The following is a 10,964-nucleotide window of genomic DNA, read 5'->3' as shown; positions in this document are numbered from 1 at the left end:
ATCATCACCAAAATTGTCAAAAATTTCTCTTGAAATGTATTCCAATTATTAATTGAATCTGTTGGTAAAGAAAAGTACCAGATCTTGCTAATCCTGCGAAAGTATAGGGAAAAAGTCTACATACACAATCTTATTCTGAGACTCCATTTAGGTTAATGGCAAAAATATAATTATGTAAATGTTCTTTAGTTGGAATCCCTTCATCAGGATTGAACTTGGGTAACCATCTTTCTGTTGTTTAGGTAAAGGATGAAGAGTTGTAGGCATGTTGACTGCACCTGGATTGGTCCATGGTATGTTAACCATTCTGGGAATTTGGGTAGAAGAAGTTGTAATAATAGAAGAGGTTGATTGTGTGGTAGAAGAAGTAGTCCCTGTGCTAGTGCTAGTGAAACTAGAACCAATTGATTAAAGATGAGGGATACGAGTGAAAGGATTGATCAGATGAGAGTAAATTGATGACGAGGGATGAAATAAAGGCGTTTGTGGTTGAGTGGAGGATAAAATCTCACTAGTAGATGATTGTGATTCAATTTTTTTAATCTTTCTTTGGTGGGAAGGTAAGGGAAACTCAAATGGAGTAACCCCAAGTTTCTCACTTTGGGATCGAGTCAAAATACGAGAAGTTTGGAAAGATGAAGATACACTACCTTCAGATAACTCAGATTGTTGTGGCCTTTCTTTTGAAATAGAAATTCCTTCTAATTTCTGAATTAAGGTCTGAACTTCAGGTAACTCCTGAGAAGGAGGTTGATCAAATGACTTAGGGTGTGTGCTAGGAGATCTTGTAGTTGTTTTTACAACTTTCGGTCTGGGAGTAGGAGATTTCGAATGAGATCTGGAAGTTGGGGGATATTTTGAGGGAGAATGACTCTTTTGATGACCTTTTGATTTAGGATTAAACCTTGTTGCCATTCATAGTCAGGGCCCTCCTTCTAGCGCCAAAAATGTTGAAGGCTGGAAAATCTTTGCCTCAACATCAGGGAATACCACCCGGTCGGGAACTTAAGACAACTTTTTTTCTATTGGAATTGGTGGCTCTAACTAGGGATAAAGGGAGTTTCCCATTAAAGAAATATAAAATAATAATGGAAATAAAATGAGAATAATTGAGTGATTTAAAGCTAAAGATGATATTAATAAATAAACTTATTCTACGTATCTCCCCAGATAATATCTCTTTACATGTGATTCATAAAAATATTTCACAAAGAATGCAACAATATAGATAATTAAACTCTTTATGAAAAGAAAACAGATAAGATAAACTAAATTAATTAAATAGTTAACTAATTTAGTTGGTTAAAACTAATCACATATAAGATCTTGTTATTTCATATATAATCACAAATGATATAATCGTACACATCAATAGTGACAATGTATGACTGTTTTTAAAATCATACATATAATGAAACAACTTGTAAGAAATTCGCTATCTATCTCAATGAAACATAGTAGTGATATAAAGATAATAGTACCCGATACATCAAGACTTTGCTCATGAAAAAGATAACTTCTGGTTCAGCTTCTTCAATTAGATAACTTTGGAATAAATATTAGTTCAAGTTCAAAGTTGTCTATCAAAAATTCAGAACCCATTTCTAAGTACATGCGAGGGGTTTAAATAGTCTATTAATATTACAAAAATAACAAAAATAAAAATAAAAATCTTCAGAAAAGCTCCAACAAACTAAGCTAGGATAAAGAAAAGAAAAGATAACATTCTGTTGGAACAAGAAATTCATGATTGTGTTGCAGACTGATTCTCCATTCATTCTCCGAGTGCACATATATGTGTTATTAGCTTTAGTTGGGGGGATAAATTGGTTGCATGCACATTTGTCCTGTAAATACTACATCGCTGAGTGCTGGAAGAAGTTGAGTTGTTGCATTAGAAAGACACCTCAACACAAGCCATTGACTATGTGGCTTTACTAAGAAATTCCAATAACTTTCAAGGTTTACTTTTGATAAACTTTGGATGTCTTAAACCTTATTCTTTGATGTTTCCTGCCATGACTGCTTTCGAGATTTGACATCTGGCGAGGTTTCCTTCAGGCATTCCTGTATTAGATTGGCCTACAATAAGGTATCACTGATATATTCAGTGAAATTAGAAGCAAGATTTATGGCCCTGATGATAGCCATTTCTGTTTGCTTCATCTTGATGTCCCAATCATCGAAAACGATATCTTTTTTAGATTCTTCAATTCGAGGAAGATCAGCTAATCTTCCTTTAACACTGTCCTGCCAATCTATATGCTCAAAGATTTTTTCATCAATTTCTTCATAGAATGTCCTTAGATCAAACAATTGGTTAACCAAAGAATTACTGCTCTTACAAAAATCATGAACTAAAGGTAATTTATGACAAAATATTACCAGTTGCTTAGCAAGGAGTGTATCTAGTTCTCCCGCTCCTTTTCGAATTGCATTTATTTCTAGATTTTCTTTCAACTAGTTAATATTCTGTTGTAGTTGTTGTACCTATGCATCTTTGTCTTTGATTTCAAATTCAAATGATAGTTTCAAGTCATTGTAACTTTTCTGTAATTTGACAAGGTTTTCTTGCCATTGTTGCTCAATCACTTACCTTTCATTCTAGAGACTTTGTTCTAATTGAAGAATCATTTGGTCCTTTTCGTTCATAAGCAATTGAAATTTTGTTGCTTTATCAATAGTAGCACTAACATAAGCTCCTACAAACTATCGGGGGTTGTTTGGGCTCCTTTCCAGAGAACTTGAAAAGGAGTCTCATTTGAAACTAATGCATGTGTTTGTTCCATCTTTCTCTTCTTTCTTGACCTGCTCATAATTGCTTTGTGTTTTGGACTATAAAACACATCCAAAGGAGGGATTTATTCAATTTTTAGAACTATCTCTGATGTGGGAAATGCTAGGATGATCTCCAAATCTTCAGCAATAATAGTTTTATCTAGATCCTCAACAGTGAATGAGGTTGTCTCGTCAGTTTGTGGAATCTGCATTGTTTCTTTATTAACTGTAGTGTTTACATCTCGAGTCTCTTTAGGTTATAGGATGCAATTAAATTCCTCCCAAACTTCATCCAATTTATTTTCTTCTTGAACTTTCTTCATTTGTTCAACAGTTGTAGTAACTATCTCAAAGACTTGACTCAATAATTGGATCCTTGATGAGGAGGTTGATGTATTTGAAACTTCAAGATTCTATCGAGAATGTCTTAACAAAACTTCTGGAAAATGGGATATTATTTGGCTACAATATTGATTGAACTCAATCAATCCTTGAGGTGTTAGTCGATCTGCTGCTAACTTTTCGACCATGGAATACTCTGGAACCATCTCAAATAAATCATCAAATTTATCAGGTTCACTTGCGAATTGCCTGATTCTTGCTTGTGTCATGACATATTTTGTGACCCCATCTGTTTAGGATGGTTGGAAAACTTAAAGCTTTAATTTGGTCAATTTCAACAAGAGCATGTCTGAAATTTTGCAATGCATATATACCACAATAAATAGGAAAGTAAGGCGAGGTAGTTTTCTTGGCATCTTTGAGCACTTTAGTCAAACCATTCCCAACTGTTTGGTATGCAATTTCTCTGGCAAATAATTTATCAGGAACAAAAAGAGACAAAACATGAGGATGGGAAAGACTGCCAAACACTCGAATATAAGTAAATGACTCATCCTCGAACCACCTTCCCAATGCCATTAAGTTATTGTTAGCTTCTGTAGAGAGTTTGGGAGCTTTCCCGCCAAAGACCTCTTGGTGAATGGGGAGGATAATTTCATGACAATTTTTATAAAAATGAGAATGATACTTGGATTCCCACAAGAAATCAAGGTAAACATGGATGGCGGGAGGGTATTGAATTGTTCGCTTCCATCCTATAGATGGAAAATCATAAGAAAAAAAAATAGTGTCCATGACATAGGCGATCATAAAGAAAGGAGGAGGAGTTATATCGTTAACATTGTGCTTCTGCATGTAACTATGAATTTAAGTAGTTAAATTATTAGACAAGATATTTTCCCAATCCATAATATAACCATTAGAAGCAACCTCTATTAATGATACCCATTCTTCTGAGAACTTATGTGTATTAGGGTAACCGTATAAACGACACATCATATCAGTGACATGAGAGAAAGGGACAACAATAGAAGGTAATGAATACATACCCCTGTCCTTGCGCTTGTGCTTGCTCGGGTCACTTATCCATTCTCTGATAAGCTCTACTGGGTTCTGATTCTCATGCATAAACTTATGGACAAATTGAGTATCATACTTTTTCTGTGGTAGTGACAAATGGTACATTTTCCTCAAATCCTCGGCCTTGAATGATCCTATGATTGTCTTCTTCGGAGTTATAAAAACTTTGTCTGTAATATCCAGATGGTCGATGACCCATCTCACCATATCTGTATAGGGCAAGATTTTGGGATGGGTGACAATTCTATGCAAAAATGAATTAGCCACATCATTCCATATAGAGCCAACATTCGAAGCGAGATCATCTGTAGTAGCACTTTGCTTCTCAATTACCCTTGGGTTTTCATCCTCGAATAGTTTGTATATGACCTCCCAAGAGGAGGACCCTACGTCTGGCGTGCATGTAGTATCCATAAATAAAGGTGACATCTCAGCAACTTCTTCAGGAGGCGAAACTGTCTGTGACTGAATTACAAACTTCTTCTTTGCCTTGATAATCCTTGACATTTCCTTTAACTGTTGTTTATCAGAATTTACCTATTAAAAAGAAAACAAGGATGAGCGGCAAGAACTCATGAATGCAAATAGTCTTTTCAATTGAATGTGAGTTTTAATGAAGAAATCCTTCTACATTATATCAAAATCATAACAAATTGTTTAAAACCTCGAAACTATAAATCACACAGGGTGGCCATTTAATTTTCAAACGTTTGTTCACGTGGTTTTGACACCTGTCACTATATCAGCAAATCGCTTTTCGGCAAAAATTTATCGACGTTTCTATATCGAGTGATATGAATAGAACCATGCGACATGTGGACTTTGATATCACATGTCATTTGATTGTTCGTAAATCAGAATGCAGGATGTTCGATATCAGAATCGCTATTGAACAATCGCTTATAGTACTTATTTTGAAATTGCCGATGTCGATAAGTCGATTAGCGCTTCACGTGCGGTTTTCTAGTGGGGCTAGTTTTTACAATATTTTCGTTTATTTGTGTAAAAGGCCTTTTAATACTTGAAAATGTTTTTCAAAGGTTTTAAGCCTAATTATCGGGTTTTTTTATACTTGCATATTATTTCATAAGAAACTATGGAAAAAAATTTAAGCCTAAAGAAAAAATTACATTTCACTATATATGCTTTTGAAAGAATTTTTTGTTTTATTTATTAAAAGGTAAAAATATGAAACTTGTCCTATTTTATTAAAACAAGAAAGGATTCTTTCCTAAAAATTTAAAGGGTCCCCATTATTTATTCTTCTAAGTCTAAGGATAATGGGGGGTTGTTGAGTACTACAACAGGAAGCTATACCAAAATATTTGCAATAAACATATTTAACACTCTTAGTTAGTTCGTACCAATGGATTGTGGAAATTGTGAAAACTTAATTGAATTTCTATCTTTTAAACTACATAAGAAGATCAGTTAATATATTGTTAATAGTGAAACCAGATGCCATCATAATTGGGAATAATATTTACTGGCAACCAACAAATTGCACTATGTTGATGCTACTGGGACTCACTGCTAAAGTTTAAATTCTACTCAAATATTGCTCAGTGTCTATGAGATATATAATATCCTAGTTTACGATTCACAGAAGGAAATAAAGGTGTAATTATTGTTCATAACATTCTGCTACTCTGAATAACACTTCCTTTTGTAAACAATATAAATATTTGGGACTTTTTTATTTTACAATGCTTGGTCTCTTTTAAAGATAAACTTAAACTAAGGACAATCCTCATAAGGGAAACAAATTTTCATTATAATGACTCTTTCCACTGTCAAAGAACTCTTTGAAGTCACATAACAAGGTCAAGAAAGTCATGATCAATGTCAATTCTAGGAAACCATTAACAACAAGAACTAAACAAGTCACGACTGTCCCCAAATTCTGAATATGAGATCATTATTTCTTAGTTACAAGTTCCCTAAAATTTACATGTAAACCCGAGTTGTTCCATAGAGAAGCATGTAAAAATAATTGATAAAAATGATGTGATACCTTGCTATGTATTTTTTAGAATGTAATGTGATATGAAATATTGAAAATATTGTAGCTATGAATTTCTACATCTACATTGACAATTTATCATTATGAAAATAGACAATAAAAAAAATTTGAAACAAATGGCTAAAATTGGATGAGATGTTTTCTCAATTGGCACTTTTTTGTGGAAGTCATCGTGTTGAAGAAATAGAGGCCCCTAAGAGGTGTAATTGCCATCATATAATTTTAGATAACATGAAATAACTAATGGACACTATTCACAAATAAATTAAGTACAATTTTTAGGCTATAATATATAGAAGTGAGTGCTTCAACTGTCAATTGTTTCACTCAAAAATACTCATCTATTAATGGTTCTTGAGAAGTTGGTTATATAACCTCATTGTACGTAATTGTAGAAGCTTGTTTTTTGTCTTCTCTTTGTTAATTACCATATATAATGTTTCTATCGATTAAGAGGCCACGGTATAGATATGTATGATTTTTCAAAATAGTTAAAGCATATATACACAGAAAAATCCAATAATCTGCCTGCTTAATCAAACCAAATAATATCTTCATCTATTTTGTGCACGACTTGGAATGTTGCACATGAAATATAACTATATGTGGAAGTACGACAATATACATAAAATGAAAGTGATTTTCCTTCGCACTGAAGATGGTTAAGCTTCTATTCGTGATAAAATTCAGCTCCATGATAGGTTGATATCACCTGGAGAATATGCTTGTTAAAAACCTAGAACGTGACAATAAAAGTCTGGCAGAAAATCAAATAGAAAAAGAAAGAGGATTCATAACCTATAAATCCTTGTATTCTTCGCATTGAACTATCAAAACATCAGGGTTGTATGACATTTCACATTTGTAGTGGCTCAAATAAATAGATAGGCAAAACCAATCCTTACATGCTTCACATTGAACCATTCAAACATCAACATTGTATGACATTTCACATTTGCAGTGGCTCAAAGAAACAAACAGACAAAAGGCATTTCATTAAAGAACACATCTTGGAGTTTGGCAGATCGAAACCTCGGAAGATGAAAATGGAAGTGAAACTTTCACAACAGATCTTGCTGACTTACACGACCACCTTATCGGGAGTGAACCCTTCGGTTGCGACATTGTATTCAAAGCAACATAAATAGTTTGGCCTGCAAGGACATGGTTGTGAGTATTTAGAACTTCCTTCGCTATGGCAAGAGAGGAGACCACCACTGCAGTTTTCAGTCTGAGAGAGACACATCAGAGGGTCATATTTCATAGTGTGGTGGAATAGAGATTCGTAGGGCTTGTGAGTTAGTTAGGTAGTTAGTGGCGTAAATGAAGGAGGCAGTGGATCGAATGGCCTAAAACATTTCAATCATCTAACATTCAATCTAATGGTACAGACAGGTACATAGTGGCAGCTGGGGGAGTTGTTCTCAAAGGGGAATGCTTTACGGTGTAAATATTTTATTGCATCCCTAATTTCATTATGAACTCCATCCCTAATTCAATTACAAAATCATGAGAGTTCATTTTTTTTACTAATGTTGATTTCCTTCTTTAACATAGCTATACTAAAATATACCTTTTACCTTTTACATTAGGATTAAGGCTATCTTTGTAATATATAACTTCTATATTACTTAGCCAAGAATCAACACTTTTATCCCACTCTCTCATTAGTTGTCTCTTATTCAAATTTGGAACAATAATGATGATGATGATTAATTCCCTCTTTGTTGTTAATTTATTTTCCAAGTTAGACACCTAAAGTGTTGAATGTGTGGGGAGGATAACAATCATTCCTCCTAACCAACTAAAATAAACTAGAGTATTTATATTTACATCAAAGGTGTCCCTTTTTGAAATTGGTCAGGCTAGAAATTGTCTACCTTTTTCATTTTCATTTCACATTTGTCCGTCTGTTGTTTTGACATCTATTTTGTCTAATGTTACATCGGTGGAAATCAATGTGACTTAAGTAGGGGAGAGGCAACTTTTACCCTCTTCTATAGTTATTGACCTTGACATAACATCGAGCATTGCAAAAACTTCTTCCACGACACCTCCCGATACCCATTTTGGAGTTGTTGATCCTTCATCCGACGCTCTGGAGCCGAGATGATTTGATGTCGTCACACCCCTCACGCCATAATGTACCTCTAGCAATTACACAATAAGGCGCGTCAAACGGTGTGTTTAAACACTTTGGGGCCCAAAATCTTGATCCAACAGAAAACGAGGGATTATGCAGTGATACTAAATTCAAAGATCAGAGACAAAGCAGTGTGCAAAGAGAAAATTTTCCAATTGCACGAGATCAGCGATAACGCAGTGTGCTACCAGTAGATTTTCACTTTAAATTTAAATAAAGTAGATGATGTTTTTAGATGCATTCCCATTATCCCATTGAAATTCCCTGTACTGTAAATGCTCTTTTCCAAGATTACTCCTGTAAATGCCCTGAACTTTTCTTCATGGTTTCTTTGCTTTTTCAATATTATTTTCCTTCGTTAGCAGAAGTTTATATACACTTCATCAATTGAAATTGGTCAGTGTCTGGCTATTTTATTCATGGTTGTTATTTTTTTTCGATTTTTTTTTCCTCCCCAAGCTTCGTCAATTAAAATTTGTCGAGGTATGGTTTTATAACTTCAATTTATATCTCTTTTTTTAAGCATATCAACCATTTTAAAGCTTGTTAAATCATGGAAAAATAAAAATAAACCTTCCATGACGAGATTGCCACACAAAACAGAGAAGATGAAATAACTAACTCCAATGTACCAAAACATGACCAAGTAACAACTGATCGTTATGTTCTTCTCCGATTGCTCATCAGAGTCAACCAGATTTCGCACAAGTAACAAGAGAAGGGGCGGTGTGTGAAAACAAAGAAATGTAAGAGTACCTCCATGATGCACCTAGGTAGTTTACCCCATTTAACTTTCTTTGACGATGGGATTAGTGATTAAATTTGAAGTGTGATGGGACCCCGATTAAATTTGAATTGTTGATGTTAATTTTAATTCGATGGGTGTATATTTATGCCACTTTTTCATGATGAAAAGTTGAAAGAAAAAACATTTCAATTGACAAGGGTATATCATCTCTACATTTCATTTTCAATCAAATTTATTTTTACGCAGAAGGTGTCTCTTTTTGAAATTGGTCAAGCTAGGCATTGTCCACCTTTTTCATCTCCATCTGACATTGCCTGTCTGTTGTTTTGACATCTATTTTGTGTGATGTTGTCTCGATGGCAATCAATGCGAATTAAGTAACAGAGAGGTGACTTTTACCCTTTTATATAGTGATTGATCAATTAACGAATATTTAATTGAAGAAAATTATTAGTTTTAACATCGAGTGAGCCTAGAAGCATTTTATGGGTAGTCGATTAATACTTTAGACACATGTAATTTTTTTTAGTGATAACATCAAAATTTTAAAATTGTATTTTTAAATGCATAAATAGATACAATGCCTTGAAAGTTTGCTTGGACACTTGGATTGTGTAAACTACACCACATTAATTTGCAATCCCAACAAATCTTTGTTAGACAAAATTTAAATTTAAATTTAAAACTGGAATTAATGGCTCCAAATTAATTTAAAATTTATCCTGGAATCTGAAGGTTACTTAAGTGAAATATGTTCTTTATTTAATCCCATTATCAATACACACTAACTTTAGTCATTTCCTCTGTGCAATTACATTTTTTGTGTGCCAGTGCCCACTAGGACCTATGGTAATGTTTCTCATCATTACCTTGCATGTTATAGCTTGGATATAATATGTTATAAGATTATGACATAGTGGTATGATTGGAAAAAAAATGATTTAGCCAAGTGGTTTGAGCAACATTTGTTAGATAGTCATCGACACAAGTGTGAGACTAATGCCTGAACACATTTCCTCCCCTCCATCCTCCACCCTTTAGGTTGTTATCTTTCCATTATTGCAACATTTTTGCAGTAACAACATAAACATGTTCAATCACTTCAGTGTATGTTTGCACCTTTAGGGACAATTGTTAGTAATAATATGGTGTATTATCTATTGGATTTAGCTAGAGTAGTTAGGGAAAAAGTTGTTATTCTATTTACCTAATTGTAAAACTAGTGAGAATTTATTCTTACTTTAATGATATTGATTTTATTCTTTAATATAACTATATTTTACATTTTACATTAAAACTAGTGTTATTTTTATTATATATAATTTTTATTATTTTTTAATATTTTAGCCCAGAGTGAGTATTTTTATGATAATCTCTTTTAAATTGTCTTTTTCTCAAATTTGGAACAATAATGATAATAATTAATATACTCTTTGTTATTTTATTTTTTTCCAAAATCACTTACATCATGCACTCCTCCCAATCACTTAAATTAAACTAGAGTATTTATACTAATAATATGATATATTTTCAATTAAATTTAATTATTTAAATTTAAATAAAATAATTTAAAAAATGATATTACTATTTTTACCCAAATATTATTATGCTATCACCCAATTCAATTCTCACATATTACATATTCACTCTTAATAATTATATAGATATTTTATTTTTTTTATTGTGTTAACCTCAAACTTTAAATTATAACCATGTAGCAGATAAAATTAAGTAGGTGAAGACCATGAATTATCATAGTAATAACCAACCTACCATCTTTTAAATTATAACCATGTAGCAGATAAAATTAAGTAGGTGAAGACGATGAATTATCATAGTAATAACCAACC

This window comes from Pinus tabuliformis, chromosome 4_2 (genome assembly GCF_031772625.1).
Source record: "Pinus tabuliformis cultivar Carrire ecotype Pingquan chromosome 4_2, CPIR1, whole genome shotgun sequence".
Taxonomy (NCBI): Eukaryota; Viridiplantae; Streptophyta; class Pinopsida; order Pinales; family Pinaceae; genus Pinus; species Pinus tabuliformis.
This window is presented reverse-complemented; position numbering follows the sequence as displayed.